The 22433-nt window shown below is 47.2% G+C and overlaps 1 long non-coding RNA gene across 1 annotated transcript; it reads left to right on the forward strand.

Moving 5' to 3' along the window:
* The first annotated feature begins 20558 nt into the window (after positions 1–20558).
* Positions 20559–22182, forward strand: LOC123161350 (uncharacterized). Its single transcript, XR_006480682.1, has 2 exons — positions 20559–21450; positions 21548–22182. It is a non-coding gene; the product is annotated as an uncharacterized lncRNA (long non-coding RNA).
* The last annotated feature ends 251 nt before the right edge of the window (positions 22183–22433 follow it).

The raw sequence follows: 22433 nt of genomic DNA on the forward strand, positions 1-22433 counted from the left end.
TCATGCCATGATTAGACATATGATCAAGTTTATGGTAGGTAGCATTCCACATCAAAAATTATCTTTTTTTATCATTTACCTACTCGAGGGAGAGCAAGAATTAAGCTTGGGGATGTTGATACGTCTCCGTCGTATCTATAATTTTTGATTGTTTCATGCCAATATTATACAACTTTCACATATTTGTGGCAACTTTTTATATGATTTATTGGACTAACCTATTGATCTAGTGCCCAGTGCCAGTTCCTGTTTGTTGCATGCTTTTTTGTTTTGCAGAAAATCCAGATCAAATGAAGTCCAAACGGGAGAAAAATTTACGAAGAATTATTTTAGAATATATGTGATTTTTGGGAGGTGGAATCAACGCAAACGGGGGCCCACAGCCCCCAAGATACAACAGGGCGCATCAGGGGGTGCCAAGCGCGCCCAGGAGTCTTATGCCCTCCTCGTAAGGTGGTTGGGGCCCTTCTTCTAGTGCAATAAAGATAATTTATGGAAAAAATCATGTAAAAATTTCTGTGCAATCGGAACTACGGATCTCCGGGAATTTAAGAAACCATGAAGGCCAGATCCGGGGAACGTGAAGCAGAAGAGAACATAGAGGGAGATCCAATCTCGGAGGGGCTCCTGCCCCTCTGTCACCATGGAGGCCATGGACCAGAGGGGAAACCCTCCTCACATCTAGGGGAGGTCAAGGAAGAAGAAGGAGGGGGGCTCTCACCCCCTCGCTCCTGGTGGCGCCGGAGTGCCGTCGGGGCAAGGATTGTGACAGTGATCTACACCAACAATCTTGCTGCCATCAACACCAACTCTCTCCCCCTCTATGTAGCGGTGTAACACCCCTTCCCTCTGTAATATCTACTTAAACATGGTGCTCAGCTCCATATATTATTTCCCAATGATATTTGGCTATCCTATGATGTTTGAGTAGATCCATTTTGTCATGTGGGTTAATCGTGATCTTGGTTGGTATGATTGTGTATTTATTTATGGTGATGTCCTATGGTGCACTCTGTCTCGCGCAAATGTGAGGGATCCCCGCTGTAGGGCGTTGCAATACGTTCATGATTCGCTTATGGTGGGTTGCGGGAGTGACAGAAGCTTAAACCCGAGTAGGTGGGTTGTTGCGTATGGGATAAAGAGGACTTGATACTTAATGCTATGGTTGGATTTCACGACCTTAATGATCTTTAGTAGTTGTGGATGCTTGCTAGAGTTCCAAGCATAACTGCATATGATCCAAGTAGAGAAAGTATGTTAGCTCATGCCTCTCCCTCATATAAAATTGCAAGAATGATTGCCGGTACTTGTTATCGATTGACTAGGGACAAATGACTTTCTTGTTGACAAAAGCTATCCACTTTTATTATCTTGCAATTTATTCATAGATTTATTCTCGCAAAGAACTCGTAGTTTTATTCTTGCAAAATAGGTTCATACTTGTTTTAGGTAAAGCAAACGTCAAGTATGCATAGGGTTGTATCGGTGGTCGATAGAACTTGAGGGAATATTTGTTCTACCTTTAGCTCCTCATTGGGTTCGACACTCTTATTTATCGAAAAAGGCTAGAAATGATCTCCTATACTTGTACGTTATCATGAATGTGGGCGGCTCATAGACCATTATGTGGGTAGCCCGCGTCGTTCAACATGACTCATGGGAAAATCAGAAGCTAATTCAATCCCAGGTCTAGGTGCCTGCCTGTGCATTTGTTAGGGCCTACCCCAACGATGCCCAACGGTGCATATGGGCCAGGCCCAGGGGCTCCAGTCGGTGCAACGAACATGCACGTTTGTTGACCAAGCTCGTGCATAGGCGTGTCGTGCATTCCGCACTAACACAAAACGCAAGGCCAAGCTAGAGAAACCGCTCTTCGTAAGATCAAGGAGCGGATCAAGAACACCAAGCTAAGCATACCAGTCAAGATTCCTAGAAGAGTATCTCTTGTCGGCCAGGCGAGCCCGGCAAGGCCGATACCATAAACAAGAGCAAAGCCGAACCATGCCAGCCGCACCTCCGGGGCCATCGGAGGCCGAAGCGCGCACCGCCCTCTAAAAAGACCCGACAAGCCCTACCCCCGGTAGGCGCGTGCCAGATCGCTACTGCTCCACTGCACCACGACATCAATCACTTGTCAATGCGGTGTCGAGCCCCCAAGCAGCTTAGTGGCTCTCACTAAGCACGTGGCATTATGATGGAAGGCAAATCATGATCATTTGACACCCGTCTAAAGGCTTGTCGAGATAATAAGGAGAAGATGGTTAAGCAGCACGACAGTCTTGCCGGGCTTCGCCCTCAGCATGACACATAGCAGTGCATTCAATGCACTTTTTCCTAACTGCCAATGTAGGTATGATAGCACTGTTGGCTATCTAATCATAAGATAATGTTTGTTTTGCCAATGTGGTTACCCCTTGAGCTATAAAAGGAGGCCCAATGCAACCTAGAGAGGGATTCGTACCCCCTCACACTTGTATGTGTGTAGCATCTCCCCCCGAGGCCAACTTTCCAGGCTTGAGCATTGCATATTGTTGTGATTCCTTCATCCAATTCACCAAAAGCAGGAGTAGGGTTGTACGCTTCTCAGCAGCCCGAACCTGGGTAAAAACCACCAGTGTCATCGTCATCGTGCTGCTCCATGGTGTGCTCTTTGTGCAACATGACCTCCTCCTTGCCAAACCACAAAGGGGATCATGGCCCCATGGTGATCATGCTCTCCCATGACTCGCTTCATCGTGTTCCTCCATCCAATCCACTAAAACACACTACAAAAAAATACACTTCTGTGATGACACGTGTTTGTCAAAGTAGGTCACGTTTTCTGTCATGCATGTACATCCATGACGATCTTATGACAGAATGAACACGACAATACAAAAATTATCATCATGGAAGTGTCCACTTCCATGATGATAAATGTTGCGTCATGGAAGTGCTTTCGTCAAGGGTAACCGACACATGGCATCCACCGTAACGGGTCGCCGTTAAGCTATTGAGTCTAGTTTTGGATCTGATAACCTGCTAACAGCCACGACCAATGGCGATGTTCCACGTGTAAAATTCTCATTGGCCAATGGAACCACGTGCCAGCTCCGCGTTGGCACAGATGTCACTCATCCAATGGGCAAGATGCGCCTATGATATGTTGACACGTGGACCGCCCAAAAGTTGCCCATAAAGATTAAATGGGCCGGGCCAGCTAAAGGCCCACAAGATTTTGCAGAACATAATGGGCCGGCCTAGCTAAAGGACCACAAGATTTTGCAAACACTAGTGGGCCAGCCCGTTAACATGCTGCCATGTTTTGGGCCAAATGCCGGCCAATATTTGATCCGGTCCATTAATAGCCTGCCACGTTCTGGGCCTAATAAGGACCCATATGAGATCCGGCCCGTTAATAGCCTACCACGTTCTGGGTCATATTACGACCCATATCAAATCCGGTCCTTTAAGAGACTTCCATTCTTTGGTCTAAATTATGGCCCATATCAGATTCGACCCATCAGCTAGACGCTATGCTTTTGGGCCCACTTGAGGCCCGGTTAGCATTTCTGTTTGCTAAAGGCCCATTTAATAGTACAACCTGATATTAGTTTTGGTTAATTAGATAAATGCCACTCCAATTATGGCGATTCTGAGAAATGCCACTGCAATTTCAAAACTTTGAAAAATGCCACTGAAAAATTTGAAAAACGCCACTAGAGGCTTCAAAAAATGCCACTGGAAATGGCATGAAATGGCATTTTTCAAAGTTTGGAAATTACAGTGGCATTTCTCGGAATCGCCAGATTTGGAGTGCCATTTATCAAATTAATCCTATTAGTTTAGGCCTGTTAAAGCCCCGTTTAACATTTCGGCCCTATATTTATTTCGGCATGTTAAAAGCCTATCATATAGTTGGCCTAATTATGGCTCGCTTTGCGTCCGGCCTGCTCACAGCCGATAATCTGATTGGGCCAAACAAGGACCTAGAAAATTTTAGCCTGTTAATAGCCCGTGATGTGATTGGCACAATCATGGGCCAGGGTCTATTTCGGCCTGCTCTTTGGCACGTTTCTGACCCAACCTAGTTTTCAGCCTACTAAATGCCCATTGAATTTTCTTGCAAAAATAGGGCTAACGGTTTACTCGACCTATTAAAGGCCCGAAACTACTAGTGGACTAGTTTACAATTGGGCCTGTTAATGGACCAAGATGTCTTGGCCCATGATGCGGCCCATATATAGTGATTTGCATGCCGTCACCATTATGTACCCTAATTTCACGGTTTGGCCCGTTTACTTTTCAGAGAGTGAAGAGAGGATATATATACAGTAAAATAACTGCAACATCGTGAATAAGAAAAAACTTAGACTATGCAATAAAGAAATTACAACATATTATATCCACTAGGCATCAAAGTTCGCCACCAGTGATAATAAAGCACAAGCAGATAGCAGATTACATACACTGGGCATGAAAGATCGCCACCAGTGCAAATAAACACACCGACAAAACAATATACAAAACCCACAACACTTCAATAGAGTTCAAGAAAGGTTAGCCCTGCTCGGGAGCTGCAGTTCAAGCAGCCAAGCAAGCTGATGAGACTACGCTTGTTTGACGTTTATATCCTCCTCAGTCTGAAAGAGAAACAAGCAGACAGATGACAGGTTTTGCACATATAAGTATCAGTGCTGACAATTCATCACATTTCTTATTGGTGAATAAAGAGACACAATTTAAAATGGCATTAACACAATATGGTATCGTTTAGGTTAAGACATGGCAGGAAATGACATTGTGAGGAATTGGCAGCTTCACGACACCACTGGCACTACTAGGAAAAGGCCTGCTAGTGGCGCACCAGTTTTGCCTACTAATGGCGCACTACTGGTGCGCCACTAGCACCACGCCATTAGTATTAAATACTAATGGCGCACCACTAGTGCGCCATTAGTATATGGTATACTAATGGCGCACCACGCTGTGCGCCATTAGTATAGCCCAACATGCGCCATTAGTATGCCTCTCAAGGGGCCATATTTACCCATGTGCTTTGGCATACTAATGGCGCACTTGTGGGTGATGTGCCATTAGTATCCTTTATGCAGTGCGCCATTAGAGTGCTGAGTGGAGCGCCATTAGTATGAATATTAGGGATTTTTTTCTTTTCTGATATTTGCACAGGTTACAAAATATATTATTAGACAGAATATAGACAGATCGACACAACAACAACAGATTCATCCAATACATTAGAAGATTAGTCTCCGAATACAATTCATCATATTAGTCTCCGAATTCAAAAGACCGAACAAAGATAGAAGATTACAAGTCTCGAGACCGCGAGTAGCGAGTTTGTCTTCACATTACAAGTTGATATCGATCATCTAAACTACCATCACATAGAAGAGAGCTGCGATCATCACGATGAGCATCATCGCGATGAAACTGGTCTTCATCCGGTTCCTCCAACGCTCCCTCCTGTCTCCCGCTAGATAGCGTGCGTATCTAGATTCCGCCTCCGCCCTAGTGGTGTACCCTTTGTAACTATTGCCGCCAAAACGGTGAACCTGTCTCCGACACTCCTCTCAGTCATCGTAGACTCCGGGAACCTTATCCTTGTACATGACATACGATGACATCTCTATGCACTAGCCAAACAAAACGTTAGTAGCAATTCACAGACAATACATAAGCAATATATAAGTATGCAACAAAAGGATCATAAGAGAAAAGCAAGACATTAATAGCACGATTCATGGTCCTACTAATAAATAGCATCGATTACATCTAAGTTGAACGACTGTCCAAACCAATGAGACATACAAGTTCATTAAAAGTTAACTAAAACATGAGCTAATTGATGTTTCAGAACTACACAGAGCATCACTACTTTCGACTCGACTCAGGGGACCGGAGCGTGGATGAAGCCGCCGTCTTTCGTGATGGTCATGAAATCGCGGGCGTTGTCAGCCTGCATTTGTAGCGTTGTTTCAATCTCACTGTTGGACGGTTGATATCTGAGGTAGAACTGCCCCGAGGTACGAAGGACATCTTGATGGATGATTTCTGCAAACTCCGACTGGATGCGAAAGAATTCTTGTCTGATATCCGCGTCCTGGATTGCCGACAAGCTTGCGGCCCAATCTTTGAGATTATTTGGTAGCAGAAGGTGATTATGGTCCCGTACGATCGCCCGCATGTGATGGAGGGCGTAGTAGGCAGCCTTCTGACCGCCAGGCGGCTGCTCGATGCAAGGGAACATCGTATTGTGGGTGAACACGTGCTTGCCGTACCTACAAACTGGCCTCTTGAAGGTGCCTCCAGATGTGGCGTAGTCGGGGAGAGCATCATCAAGAACTTTCTTGATATTTGTGTAGTCTATCTTCGACTCATGATCCGGGTCGAAATACGTGGCCATGGAATATTTCGGGCTTAAGAGGATGAGTGTGCAATGTGTGTCACTGCACAAAACACGGAATGTTAGAGAAAAAAACGATCGAAATCATATGTTACGGGGCGGTGAGGGGATGACTTACTCGGGAAAGTAAGGCACGAGGAAGTTATCCTTATCTGGGTTTGCCAGAATGATGCCTTCGAGGTGTGAACTCGCGACTTGCCGGTCCCCAGCGCTGCTCAAGATCTTGGCACGCATGTAGAAGGGGTCGACTATCCCGATGTCCGGGGTCTTGTCTCTAATGATCCGCATCTCCATACTCAGCGAAAACAGCCGAACGAAGGTGTAGTGCAGCGGATGAAGGTTAAACATAGCGAAGATGTCATCAAACCGCAGGACGATTGTACCCCGATGGCGTTATCCACAAAGCCCTTGCCCTCTGGCACCTTGGCCACGAAAACCGGGTATGCCACATCATTCTGGGAGAGACGCCGCTTCTCCAAAGAAAGAAAACTGTCATGCAGAATCCACATAGCACCGGTTGCAGCATTGAGCATATTTGTCGGTAGCATCGCCCTACCCGCCACATGCACCCTCCTCGAGATATCCTTAGGTGAAGGTGGCCCGTCCTGAGCATGGATCGTACTCAGTGCCGGCTGGCTCGCACCGGCACCCTTGTTAGTCTTTCGTTTCCGTCCCTTCTTCTTGATCTGCTGTAATGGGATCGAGTTCTGCTCACAGACTGCCTTCTTGAGCGTGTTGGGGCTGATAATACTTTGCACCTCGGCTATCTGAGGCTTGGTGAAGGCGGCAGCTGGAGGCATCTCCGGAGAACTGAACGCTAGACGACGCCTGTTGCAATTGGGTTTCTCCGTGGTACTAGCTAGATCGCGGTCATCCTTTTCAGGGTTGGGTTCTTGAGAAGGAGGCCCACGGAATTCGTCACCGTACACATGTTCGGCAAAGTACTTATCGACGTTGGTAAATGTACCATCGTCGTTGCCGTCGTCGTCCGGATCCTGTGCCATATGCATGTCCAGATCCTATGCGATAGGGATGTCCGTCATGTCCGGTAGCTTTGCGGCATTCTTGCCATGGCTTGGCTCCGACACGACTGGCGGTCTTGTCTGTGGGGTGGTGTCCCCCGCCCCCAAACGAATCTGGCTCTTCGGCCAAAGCAGGGGCCAGCTTACGCATGCGCTGAGGGTCATCACATCATCTTCGTCGGCCCCGGCGGGTCGAATCGGAGGTAACAACTCGTCGCAGCCTGGCAGCACCCGAACCAGTTCAACCCTATACACGGTGGGTGGCATCGGATTACCATGGAACACGGGATTGCCTGGTTGAACGATTCTGCCCTTGGCGACATCGATCAACTCGCCGCCCATGAAGTGCAGGAGAGTGCATGGAACATTGGCGGCGCCCTGCGAAAAATGTACGGCATCAGGGATGCCCAGTCAAAGGCAAGTAGATGAAGTCATCGGACAAGAGGCTTAGTTACCGTGATGCCGTCGAGCTCGGCTAATGTCGAGGCACCGCCAATGGCGGGCGTGCAACTGACATATGGGCCGTTTGCTGGCAAGGTGCCGTCCGGCGTACACCCGCCGGGTGCATTAAGCTCCAATGCCCGTACCGGCGCCGGAGACACGAATACCGCCTCCGCTGGAGACACCAATGGCGTCACCTGCGTGTTGTGCGAGTTGCTGGCCGTGAAGCCGGGAATCGGGGGTGGCCCCAGTTGGCCGCCCGCAATCCACGTCATCAGCCCCTGAATCAAGGTAGGCACCATGGCGGTGAGCGTCGTTCCCAGTTGTTTTTGCCCTTGCTCTTGGATAATCTCCGGAATCCCTGCCACTTGTGCCTTGAGTTCTTGAAGCTCGTGCGACTGGCTTTCCGAGCTGGTCTTTCTCTCCTTTCGCCCACCAGCGGTATAGTATGACGACCATTTTGTGGACAAGCCTTTGTCGGCCACACGACCAGCTAACGACGGCTTACTGAGCTTATCCTTGTTTTTCATTACGTTCAACGCCCTATTTAGAGTGGTGTCCCAAGCAGGGGAGCTCTGAGACGACCCCGCGCTACTGCTTTCAGTCTCCTGCGGAAGGAATGTGAACCATTTAGAAATTTGGCTTCATTAATTAGAATGCAACCATATGGAGCTAATTACGCGGGGGAGTATTCCTTACCAGAACAAGGTCAAGCACCTTGGTCTTTGGATCCGTGGTAATCTCCTTTGTTACCGGGTCCTCCTTGTACCGGGCCCTGACAAAGTTCTGGGTCTGCTTGTCACGGTATTTCTCGAAGCGGGGCGGTAGGCCTTGCTCAGCACGCTCCGCGTCCTCCTTGTCCCATATAGGCTCCGCCACTCTGTTGGTGGACCCCTAAGTTCAACTCCCGCATTTCTTTCCCCCATTGACTTGATTCCACGGTTGCTCTGCTCTCGCACTTGATCTTGAACTCCTTGTAGTCATCTTCACTCATCGAAGGATATTTCACCTTGATCTTCTCATAACTATCACCTTTGTCAATCATTCTCTTCACCGTGCTTCTCCAAGTAGATAGGGACGTGCTCATCCTCGTGAGGGCGGCACTGTTCACTTTATTCCCTGAGAGGCGTGTGTTTGCAAAGTCAGCGGGGAAATTATATCGTTCGTGCAGCTTCGTGAAGAGGAGGCTGCGGAAATTCCCTCGGTCCTTATGCCTTAGGTTCTCGGTGTTGATCGAGACATTGCTCCGGAGAATGCACCCGAGCTGAACCGAGTACCCCTTGACTAATTCTTTGGGCGCCGTTGGATGCCCGTCGGAGTTCACTTCAGTAAATTCCTCCTTGACGGTGCCGAGCATGTTTGGGCGCCGGTCCTTCTGTTGCCTCTTCGGTTGGCTGCCATCTATGCGTGCGCCGCCATCATCAGTGGTGGCATCCTCGGTGGCACCATCAGTGTGTCATCCCCAACGCCACTAGGGGTTGTTTAGTCAGGATCGGTGTCTTCTGCGGCGTCCTCATAGCGGTGAGGTTCTTCCTCCATCTCCTGGGACAGCTCCCAGAATTGCTTGCCGCCCGAACTGCCGGCCTCATCGTTGTGGGCCATGTTTCGCTCTAAATAGGAAAAAAATTGGTCAAAAAGTTGGTTATTGTCAAGGAACAAGATCATGGTCTCATCATTTAGGGTTTTTCGACACCGAGGTATCCTACAAGCTAAGCTTTTACCATTTAGGGTTTGTCGACGCCAAGGCACCCTAAAAGCCTAAGCGTACATCATTTAGGTTCTCATCGACACCAAGGCACCCTAACAGCCAAGGTTTTATCATTTAGGGTTTGTCGACGCTGAGGCACCCTAAATGCTAAGTTAATTTTTCATCATTTAGGGTTTATCGATGCCGAGGCACCCTAGGTTGACTGATATATATGGGTATCTTCTAATAATATACCCTATCAAGAAAAGGGAAGGAGAATTCTAAGTTGGGCCTAATCACTTGGCTCTATTGCCACCTATGGTTTAATGCAACAAGAATGGCGGGGCAGTTGATCCTACTTAATTAAGTACTAAGATACCCCGGCCCATGCATTAGTCGCAAGTACCCCATATGTCCTATTTTTAGCAAAGTCATGCTAAAATTCACGAAAAATTTCAGCATGACCTTTGCTAAAAATAGGACATATGGAGTACCCGAATTTGCCGGAACGGAAGTTAATCGACATTCCGGCAAACTCAAGGGCCTCTCGGGGTACCTGCAAAATCATTATCCCCGCATAATGAAGTCGCCAATGGGTCATTTCAGAAGATCACAAGTAGCATCATCACAAGTACAACATCATCACAAGTACAGCAGCAGCAGCAGTGAATACATGCATAACAGCAGCAGCAGCAGGTTTATTCTTCTTATTCATAAACATTAATTGGTGTGGGTGACTCTATCTGCCCTCTAATGACTCATTCAACTTAACAGGACAACCCACAAGCATTGTTTTGATTCCAACAGCTGCTGTAAAATACATCCAGCAAAGGTGCTCTAAAATCAGAAATACTAACCCCCACAACGGTAGCATTCAACCACAAGCCCAAGCCTATACTTAACTAGGCCCAGGTTAACTTCCGTTCCGGCAAACTATACCTAACTCATGAGATCAACATGAGATAAATTGAGCACATTAATTTGTTTGACTGACTGTAATGTGAATATATGAGCACATTAATTTGGTTGTCTGCAATTTATATGGAGCAAATAAATGGCAGAAGTGGTCCTTGAAGGAGGAGGATTTGGGAGCAGTTAAGCTGCTGCTGCCTATCTATGTATCTAGTGTAGGAATTGGGTACATACCTATCTAGAGTAAGAAATGGTCTATCTATGTTTGTTTGTGGAGAGGGAGGATATATAGCATACATATATAGGTGAAACGAAGTGAGAATGAAATGAAAACAATGATAGATAGGTGCTTATCTGAATTGAATTCTAGAGCCTACAACTACAAGCCTAGAGATTGACAGATAGGAAGTCAAAACTAAGTAATTAAGCTACTGTTGTTGCTACCCTACCTAGGAATGGAATTTGAAGGTCCGGACCTACAAAACTTGTCCTCAACCCAATCCAATAGTAGAAATCAAAATCAAAATCCAAGCAAAGCAATATAGCCCCCAAAATCATTGGGGATAGCATACCAAATCTTTGCTTACTAATACTGTCATATGACAGTGATGCCACACGAGGGAGAAGAAATCGACCTGCCAGAATTAAAGTAAAGTAAAGAGCCGAGCAAACCTAAAAGTCAAGTAAACTGTGGCTAAAGATATATAAAACTCTATTGGCAAATGTGCCATGTCAATGAGACAACCATGTAAGTAAACTACTAGCAGGCTCAAAAGTGAAGTAAACTAAATATTAATCTAACAAGCCTGACAGTAGCTAACTGTACCTAACTGTACCTAACTGATGCTAACTGTACCTAACTGAACTTTTTTATGACAACTAACTGATGCTAACTGTACCTAACTGTACCTAACTGATGGTAATTGTACCTAACTGATGCTAACTGTCACAAATATGATATTTTTATGACAAAATACATCATTATCAGGGCACATTATGGCCATTTTCTTACATGATGCTAACTGTACCTAACTAAATTTTTTGACAGTAGCTAACTGTATTTTTGGACAGTTAGTAATTTGTTAAGGCAGTGTTAAAAATTCAGACCATTCAGCAAGCAGGGTTTGAATATCATCTAACTGAATTTGTCTGAACCCTAACTGAATTTTTTGACAGTAGCTAACTGTATAAATAATCAAATTAAACACCTTTAGTAGTATGCAGAGAAGAAAACTCAGCTAGCTAGGTATCCAGTACATGGGAAAAGTAATTTCAATCTACAAATCTGCAGCAAAAGGTTCAACATTTGTTCTTCAAGGAAATGGATGCAACCTCGGAATTCAGCAGGAAAAAATGTACATCACACACAGTGATTCCTAAACATGGTTCTCCTCCCCGTCTCAGCACACACATCAATCATCAATCAAAAACAAAACATTGGATACATGTGCCTGCTAACATGCAGATGCAATCACTGGTTGCCTAAGTGAGATACGAGATGGGGGGTGAGAGAGAGGGAGATGGCTTACCACCGTAGCAGCAGCTTCTCCTTGGCCGCCTCCCTTCACACAACCAACCTGCTGACGGGAGGGAGCAAACTACACAAGAGACCAAACGCACGAATGAGATGCGGAGATGAAGAAAACAATAATTAGAAGAAGGCAAGGGATTCGTACCAGACCCCTCGTCAACGCTGTTGTTCTTGCCCTTGGAGGAGACGGTGATGCGGATCCCGCGGGCTAGGGTTACCAGCGCCAGAGAGAGGAGGGAGGGAGAGCTGTGGCCATGGAAGGAGGAGGACTCCTCTTTTGCTGCGTGGTCGTGGAGGAGGCAACTTGATGACGGCGCCAGAGCAGAAACACCGGTGTGGATCTGGCCACGGCTGAGCAGGTCGGCTCGATCTCGGGCCTAGGGAGACGTTGGGAGAGGAGGGGGGAGGGGGCGCCGGCGCTGAGGGAGAAGGAGAGGAGGTCGCCGGTGGTTTTTGGTTGTGGTTGTGGTTGCACAAGATCAGGAACTGACGGTGGGGTGCGGAGGCGGCGACGGACATAGGGGCGGCGGCGTCGTGGGTTGAGGCGCGGGGGGGGGGGGAGTGGATCTGGCGAGAGGGAGGGACGAAGGGGTCGGGCGAGTTAGAGCTAGGGGGAAGATTACTAATGGCGCACCCCCTAGCGGTGCGCCATTAGTATGTTTTTTTATAGCAGTGGCGCACCCCCGAGCGGTGCGCCATTAGAAATCTTTTTTTAGATAGCAATGGCGCACCAACCGAGTGGTGCACCATTAGTATGTTTTTTTATTTTATTTTTTGTTGCATCTAATATTTTTTTAGAAAATGAATATGAATATGAAACAATAATTTTTTTTTATAAAAACAGTAATAATTTTTTAAAAAATATCATCAAATTTGTTATTTGAAAATATTTATGAATATGAAAAAATATCATCAAATTTGTTATTTGAAAATATCATCAAATTTGTTATTTGAAAATATAATCAAATTTGTTATCCTCTGTGGAGGTGGAGCGGGCCGGGGAGGGTGTGGGGGGTCGGCGGCGGTGGTGGAGCGGGGGAGGGTGCGGCGGGTCGGCGGCGGCAGTGGAGCGGGGTAGGGTGCGGGGGGTCGTCAGCGGCGGTGGAGCGGGGGAGGGTGCGGGGGGTCGGCGGTGGTGGTGGAGTGGGGGAGGGTGCGGGGGGTCGGCGGTGGTGGTGGAGCAGGGGAGGGTGCGGGGGGTGGTCGGCGGCGAGGGGGATCTGGCGAGGTGGGATAGCGATCGAGATGGAGGGGGGTCGAGATTGAGTGTCCTCATGAATATTCAATATTTTTTCATACTGAATATGAAAAAATATCATTAAATTTGAAAAAATATTCATGAATTCAAAAAGTGCCCATGAAATTTAAAAATATTCATGAGTTCAAAAAATGCCCATGAAAATACAATCGAGAAATGAAGGCTACAATTAAATACAATCAATCTTAGCTAGCTATCTGTTCACAATCTTCTTGCCCTTATTTTTCGTAAATGGAGTTCTTCTGTTAAACGGACGTCCTTTAGGTAGGGTGGTCCTGCTTCTTATTGTGGTGTATGCTGGGACTTCATCGTCGTCGTCATGTTCCATCTTCAGGTCGCCATACTTGTCGAAGTCTTGCTCATTGGCGACTCCATTCATTCCGATGATCTTCCTTTTGCCTCTCCTCACGACAACACGACTGGGCTTTGGCGGGTCGGTAATGAAGAAGCATTGGTCCACTTGGGAAGCTAGTACCCATGGCTCATTTTTCACGGTGACGTTTGCGCCCGCGATCTTGGATTTGGCTTCGGGTTTAACCATGATGGTGAAATACCGGTCTTCTTTTATGACGCTCTTGGCCCATCTGACACGAAACATCGGGACCTTCTCTCCAGCGTAGCTCAGCTCCCAGATCTCCTCGATCCTTCCATAGTATATGTCCTTGTTGTTACCGGTGTAGGATTCCATCGTTACCCCGGAGTTCTGATAACCATCGCTCTTCATGTCCTTTCCCTCGGTGTAGAATGTGTAGCCGTTGATATCGTACGCCTCATACGTCATCAGGTTGTGCTCGGCACCCTATGACAAGGCGAATATGAGTTGTTCTTCCACGAAAGAATCCTCATGTAAAGGGTATGGCGGAAGCTTCTGCTTGAACCAAGGCGTGAAACATGAGATGTGCTCTTTGATTATATCTCCGTCCGTCCTCTGTTGGCCTCGGTCATTGTACATCTTCTCAATAAAGGTTTTGTGCTCTACCACCCAAGGATCGACCACGTCTATGTGTTGTAGCACGACTAGGTTTGCTCTTTCAAAGTCGGCGAGTCGACCCTCAAAGTCGACATGCATTTCACGGCGACCCTCATGATGACCCCGTCCAGCGAGCCTGCCGAGGTGCCTGTTGACGGGCAGACCAACGGGGTTCTCGATGCCTAGATAATTCGTGCAGTAGGAGATGCACTCTTCGGTCAGAAAGCCCCTGGCTATGCTTCCCTCTGGACGCGACATGTTGCGAACGTATCCTTTGATGACACCATTCATCCTTTCGAACGACATCATGCTGTGCAGGAACGTCGGCCCGAGTTGGATGATATCCTCCGTGATATGGACCAGCAGATGCACCATAATGTCAAAGAATGCCGGCGGGAAGTACATCTCAAGCTCGCATAGTATCACCATGATCTCTTCCTGTAGCCTTCTGAGTTGCCTCACGCCAACCGACTTCCGAGATATGACGTCGAAAAAGTTGCATAGGACAAATAGCGTTTCACGGACGTGCGCGTCCATGATCCCGCGGATTGTAACTGGAAGTATCTGCATCATCAGCACGTGACACTCGTGAGACTTCATCCCGCTGAACTTCTGCTTCGCTGGGTATAGGTATCTGCTTATCTTCCCCGCGTAACCGTAAGGAACATTTACTCCTATGAGGCAGGTGAAAAACTAATCGATCTCCTCCTGACTTAGAGTGAAGCACGCGGGAGGGAAGTCATTTCCAGTCTTCTTGGCCTTTTTGCCTTTGCGACGACTTTCCGTGTCCTGCTTCGCCTCATCATCATCATCATCATCATTAGCGTGAAGCTCCTCCCTGATGCCCATTGATTTCAAGTCTGCCCTTGCTTTCGGCCCATCTTTGGTCCTCTCTGGCATGTTGAGCAGGATACCAAGCAGATTCTCGCACACGTTCTTCGTGATATGCATGACATCAAGGCTGTGAGGCACATGGTGGATCTTCCAGTACGGCAAGTCCCAGAAAACAGACCTCGTTTTTCATACCTTCAGCAGCGGCTCTAGTGCCTTTCGCTTCTTTCCTGGCTCTGGCGCCTTTTGCTTCTTTCCCGGCAGTGGGCAATCTTTCCAATTTTTCAACAGCTCATCTATTTCCTCGCTGCTCCTCATACGCGAGCATCTTCGGGGTTCGGTTTCACCATCGAACATATCCTTGCGTTTTCTCCACGGGTCATCGTCGCGAAGCCACCCTCGATGTCCCATGAACACGGTTTTCGAAGACCCGGGATCTCTATCTAGCTGGTGATACGTTGTGTCATCCATGCACCTGACGCATCCAGAAAATCCATGGACCACCTGCCCCGCGACATATCCGTAACCGAGATAGTCGTGCACCATCGTGAGCAGTGCGGCTCCCATAGGGAAATATTCTTTCTCTGCGGCGTCCCACTTATTGGCTGGCGTTTTCCATAGCGTGTCTAGCTCCTCTTTCATCAGCCCCAGATACAGATTGATGTCGTTCCCTGGTTGTTTCGGCCCTTCAATTAGCATACTCATGTGAATGTACTTCCTCTTCATGCACAACCAGGGGGGAAGGTTGTACATCCACACAAACACAGGCCAGGTGCTATGTGTGCTTCTCTGGCTGCCAAACGGATTGACTCCATCGGTGCTCGCCCCCAGCACGATGTTCCTTGGATCCTTTCCAAATTCTGGGTGTTCGAAGTTCAACGCTTGCCACTGGCTCCCATCCTTAGGGTGACTCAGCATCTTGTCTTTTTTATTTATCTCCAGATCATTTGCATCATCTTCTCGCTTCTTCTCCTCCCTATCCGTGTGCCAACGCAGGAGCTTTGCTACCTTAGGGTCCATGAAATACCGCTGCAAACGAGGAGTGATCGGAAAGTACCACACCACTTTTCGAGGAGCTTTCTTCCTCTTCTTGTATCGAGTGACGCCGCACACCGGACATATGGTAGACTCCGCGTGCTCATCCCGATAAATGATGCAATTGTTCATGCACACATGGTATTTCACGTGCGGTAAATCCAGAGGACACACGATTTTCTTCGCCTCCTCGAAGCTGGTCGGGCACTTGTTGCCCTTGGGAAGACGTTCGTGCCAAAATGACATGTTCTCGTTGAAGCATGCGTCGGTCATTTTGTGTTTTACCTTCATCTTCAGAGCCATGAGCGTTACTTTCAGGCGGGTATCCTCGGGCCTGCATCCTTCATACAATGGAGTAACCGTGTCTATCTCAAGTTGATCCAGCTTGGCTTTCTCTCGGGCTGCAGCTCTTGCGTTATCCGTCTGCTTGAGAAGCAGCTCTTGAATATGAGGGTCCTGCACCCACCCATCGATGGTCCATCGTCGTCTGCTCCGGCATCTTCATCTTCATGATCATGCCCTTCGTCTGCTCCGGCATCTTCCTCATCATCATGTCCTGCATCTTCTACATGATGACTGTGTACAGCATCACCGTCGTGATCATGTCCTGGAGATTCTTCGTCTTCTCGCCCGCTCGAGCTGTGGTGGTTGTCTTGCTGCCCTTCCTCATTTCTTACCCGGCCCCCATGGACGACTTCATAGTCATCTTCATCACCTTGCCACCGATAGCCATCCATGAAACCACGCAAGAGTAGGCCCGGAATCCGGGTCCACAATAAGGCTCTTCAGCTTGCATCTTCGTTACAGACATCTTATCTTCGTCTCGTTCTTTTGAAGCATCTCGGCCTTCGCGGAGCTCAAAAACCTATTCACGATGCCTTCGGTCATCGTGCGGACCATGGTCGCCTGCGGGGTAGAGCAAAACGATATTTTAGAACCAAGAAAAAATTTGGCATGACTTTACCTAAAAATAAGACAAAAAATAATGCATAGTGCCAAAATTCTCGCCGAAACAGAAATGAATCAACATTCCGGCAAAATATTGGCAACTATCGCATTTTAAATACCGGTACCTGCAAACACAAACATATATGCAACACCACAAACATATGCAACAGCACAAACATACATAGATCTAGCTAGGCCATAAAAAGTGCATGTGCACATTGTTGGACGGAGAAAAAAAGTAGATCTACAACATAAAGATAGCTTCCCCCTTACTTACCTATCAAAAAAGGTAATTTAACCACTTAATTTGGATGAATCTATGGTGCAAATGAGGTGAGGAGGAGGAGGCAGCCAAGACAAGCTTGGAGAAGGAGGTGGAGCGAATGAAGTGGGGAAAGTGAGTGGGTAGGTGTGGCTGTCCAAAATATCTAGCTGGTCCCAAGTTACTAATGGCGCACCACCTACAAATGCGCCATTAGTAACCCTGGTTACTAATGGCGCACCTGCTGGTGGTGTGCCATTAGTAGTTTTGCAAAAAAATAAAAAAAATATACTAATGGCGCACCAGGGCACAGTGCGCCATTACTGGCGCACTGTGCCCTGGTGCGCCATTAGTAGTTTTGCAAAAAAAAAAATATATATATAGTAGTGGCGCACTATGTGGCTGGTGCGCCATTACTAGTTAAAACTAGTAATGGCGCACTGTGCCCTGGTGCGCCATTAGTATGTTTGAAAAAAAATTGTTACTAGTGGCGCACCATGCGTCTGGTGCACCATTAGTGTCTTTCACACTAATGGCGCACCAGCACATGGCGCGCCACTGCTATATATTAGTGGCGCACCAAATGTCTGGTGCGCCATTAGTGGCCATATCATCTATAGCCCTTTTCCTAGTAGTGTGGATTACAGATCAAGAACTAATAAGTATCAATGGTTAGTGTGTTGTCAATTTATCCCATTTCAGACTGGCAAATAAAGATACAGATTAAATAATAGTAGAATAATATGACAATGTTCATAGTTAAGACATTGCAGAATATGACATTGTGCTGTACTGGCTAGTTACACCACACCACTGGATTACAGATCAAGAACAGAAGCATACATGCAGTGCAAAAGATGATCACTTGCTATGTATAGTTTAATTTACATGGTATGAAGAAGGAACTTGGTTGTACAACTAAAAATTTAAATTGAGAAGGGTAAACTTTTGTTTATGAACTTCATAATAAACTTTAAACATGCAATTTGATGCAAACACAAAAAATAAACAGCTGTTGCAGTCATGCATGACCAAATATATACAACAAAGTTTGAAGGCTTGAGAAGGACAAACTTACATTAGTGGTGAAGACCGGCTCTATAAAGCCCTGTCCATGCTGATGGGGGGGGGGGGCAATTCAAGAAGTTTACCACATAATCTTCTTCATAAGCATTGCCTTTATTCTACATTTAAGAGTAAATATAGATGTGATAATATAAGAAAAAAAATGGAGAATATTTAAGATAAGATGAAGAGTGATGCTACATAACCAAGTAGCTATAAATGTAGGTACATCGATACAGGCAAAAGGTACAACCAAGAGCAATGTAGAGCTAAACTTCTTCAGTACCATTGGTTTTACCCAACATTATGGTAAGAGTAAATATAGATCTGATGTGTAGAAAATGGAGCGCAAAAGAAAAATAAGATGCAGAGTGATGGTACATGAACAACTAGCTATCAACATTAAGTACACTGATAAAGGACAACAGGTACTTACAAGAACAATGCAGAGCTAAACTTTTTCATTGGCATTGGGTATATTCTACATTAATGTAACCATTAATACATATCTGATAATTTGGAGGGAACAATTAATAAGCAAGTTATCATGCATATTGTTGTCACATAATGAACCAGGTATGAAAGCAAGTACAATGATACAGGATAATAGATACTAACTAGAGCAAAGCAGTGGGAAGCATATTTGCGATATCCTATCATCCTTTTCAAACCAGAATTCTTCTTCGAGAAGATTTCCAGCAAAAGAGATCTGTAAGGCACATACGGAAAAGTAGAAGTTCAAATTGTCATGTGATATAACGCACAGTACCTCATCCTGGTAATGAGATCAGTGCATAACAAGGTTTTTCCATTCAATGTTTTCTAAATTTAGCACAGGAGACTGCACCAGAAATTCGTTTATAGACTTGCCATAAAAGTGTGTTTTCCTCAGGTAACGCCGATACTGCTGCAATGCTTCCTTGAAAATCGCAAGCAAGCTTTGCTTGCCATGACTATCCAGATTGACCCTCGCCTACTTACGACAATGTAATGTAAATCATTGATGTGTTCAATCAACAGAAAATAGGAAAATAATCACCATGAATAATAGCACTTACACGTAATGGGACAGGAAGATGTGAAAATGGTGTTTGTCTTTGCTATAATCTTCCCATGATAAAAATATATGCACGTAGCTCCTAACAACATTGAAAGCATTGTCTTTTAAACTAGGAATAACTGGAATGGGGTTCCAATCTGCAGGAGTTGGCCGTCTCTGCAGTTGGGATAGGTCTTCGGTCGATGGATTTGTTGTACTTTTTGCTGGAGTGGGATTTTTCTGTGGTACGGCTGGTGCTATGGCAATTGAAATCGGCATACCTTTTGCTAGAGTGCAGGTCATGTGTGGTGGGGCTAGTGTTGTGGCCGGTGAAGTATGTGTACAGTCTGTTGGAGTTAGTCATACGTTTTGTGTCACTGGTTGTAGAGCCAATATAAATGGGGTGCTATCTGATTTCTCGGCACCACCATGTTTTTCAAGGATCTTGTTGGTGCTCCTTCAGGTTCGGCAATCAACTTCTTCCTTTTTGATGTCTGATGCACAAGAACAACATTTGAGTGGAAAACATGGTATGATGACAGATGAAATATCTTCTATATATATTTACTGATTGGAAGCACCATACGAGACACCACGTTAAACCGTGAAATTAAGAAAAATTGACCGTCCGTTTAATATATAATGCGTGTACAGCCGTTGGATGAAACGTGAGGAGGCTAGACGTGCTCTCCTGTCCCACGAGTCTTTCTCCACTTGGAGTCTCCCATCCCACGTACACGTACATGAGTCTTCCTTGACTTGGACTCTTCTCCATTTCCCTTATATCAGAAAGAAAAAAAGTATGATATGTATACAGGAGACATCCTCCCCTTGGTACCTGTCCATGTCGTCTGTCTCACGTTGATCCTGAGCAAAAAACTGTAGAGTAAAAATGTTGGCCTTCTATTTGTATTCTTAATGGCCATGCATCGTAATTTAATTGTTCAAGAGAAAAATACACATGGTCTCCATCCAAACGTGGTTTCGTTGGTCTATTATGATAACACCCTTTAAGAGTCTTATTCTGCACATCACTTTCTTGTACTGTCCCACGCCCGCGAACTAAAACACCTAGCCCGACAAATCAAACCGCAACGCCCCCACGGCCCCACCCCACCTCCCGCACAACACCCCACTCCCTCCCCCCGATCCAAATCCCCCACCTCCCCTCCACCTTCTGCCGTGCCACCACCGCTCCGCCCCCGTCCATGTTCTCCCACGCCGCCTCTGCCTCACCCCGCCCCCGTCCACCTTCTGCGGCGTCGCCTCCGCCTCGCCCCACCCCAGCCCCGTCCACTTCTGTCGCGCCGCCGCCATCTCGCCCTTCCCCGTCCACCTTCTGCCGCGCTGCCACAGCGCCACCACCCAAACTCCGGGCCATCCGCGCCGCGCGGCACGACGCCCGCCGCCACCGGTCACCGACACCTTCCCCCCGTTAGCCGTGCCTCTAGTTCGGCCGCAGGCTGCTCCCCCGCAGCGGGCCGGAGACGGGATCCGGCCCGTCCCAGCCACCCGACAACTGATCCGACCCGGAACACTGCTTGAGGGGACATCATCTCCGACTCCGGTGAGTTCCACGGCCGCCGCACTGCCGTTAGCCTGCCTGGCTTCCCTCTGGATCTCCCCGCCCTTCTTCTCTGTCTCCCGGTGAGCGGCAAAAAATACTGCGGGCGCGAGCTGCATCTAGTCCGCCGTCGTCCCCCTGTAGGATCCATCCGCCTTCCTGCTGGATCCGAGCCTCCTCAACGGCATTAGCCTATGTGGCAGGTGAGCCAAAGCCAGGTCCCGTGCGGGTGGCCCGCAACCAGCGGCCGACCCTGCCTCCGTCTACAGCCGCCGCCAACACCCTTCCCTCTCTATACTCGGTCGTGCAGTTCTGCCGGTGAGTCCGTGCAGCTTGCCGATGTCGAAATTGCAGCTCAGTCGGCAAGCGCGGGGGCACGGGAGTCCTGGTGCCACATGCAGGAGGAGGGATCGTGCTCAACTACACCCTCCCCTCTGTTTTGTGATTCGTCTCATGTGGCAATGCTGTTCGATACATCGGTAGGATCCGTTCTGCATCTTTTTCTAGCATCCCACATCTCTAGAGAGGGCAGCTCGTGGCCCGCCGACGTGCAGTTTCAGCAGCTATTGTTTGCAGGATTATTTCCCTGAGCTCGCATTTTCTGGTGAGCCTGTGCAGTACGATGGCGGGTGTCTGCAGTGCGGACGGTGAGCATGTGCAGTATGATAGTGGGTGCCTACAGTGCAGACGGTGAGAACGTGCAGTAAGATGGCCTCCTCTGCGGTCCAGTGACCATCGCCGTGCAGCTCGGCCACAAGAGTGATGTGGTACACTTGCAGAAATTTGTAGTTTTTGCTTGCAGGTAGTGTGCGCTCCTTCAGGTGAGCTCGCCTCCTTGCAGTCCGTCGGCGCGTCCGTGTAGTGCGGCCCGTGCATGTGTGCAGTCTGTGGTGCGTGGGAAGCAGCTCGCAAAAGGTCTCATGGAGTTATTTTGCCCCTGTGCAGCTCGGTTGCCGCCTCCATGCAGTTCGGTTGACTCACTGCTGTAGTAGGTCGCCAGTGTGTGCGTGCAGGTCAGTGCGAGCGGGCATGCAGATCAGTTCTTTCGGGCGGCATTGCGCCATGGTAGTTTAGTGTGTCTGTGTGGGTTTTTTCATATTATTTTGGCCATGTGAATGAATTCTTGTATGTAATGTATATGTTGGGTGTATTCAGTTCACCCAAAAACAAACACAAGATTTTTATAAAAACTATTGCAGTACACTTACAAAGACGCTATAGAAAAAAATGTTAATTCACTCTATCGTGTTCATGAACAGAAACCAAAACATCTTGATGAAGTTCAGTTCTTATTAGATGTAGTTCCCTCGTTCAGTCCCTGCGGTCCACTTGTTAGAAAAAAAGGCAAAAGAAAACAATTTTTTTATAAAAAGACAATAGAAATCAAGAAGCTCATTTGCATATGTGATGCAGTGCGGTTTTCAGTCTGATGTAGTGCATTCTTCTATTTGATGCAGTACAC

Source organism: Triticum aestivum, chromosome 7B (genome assembly GCF_018294505.1).
Source record: "Triticum aestivum cultivar Chinese Spring chromosome 7B, IWGSC CS RefSeq v2.1, whole genome shotgun sequence".
In the NCBI taxonomy this organism is placed as follows: Eukaryota; Viridiplantae; Streptophyta; class Magnoliopsida; order Poales; family Poaceae; genus Triticum; species Triticum aestivum.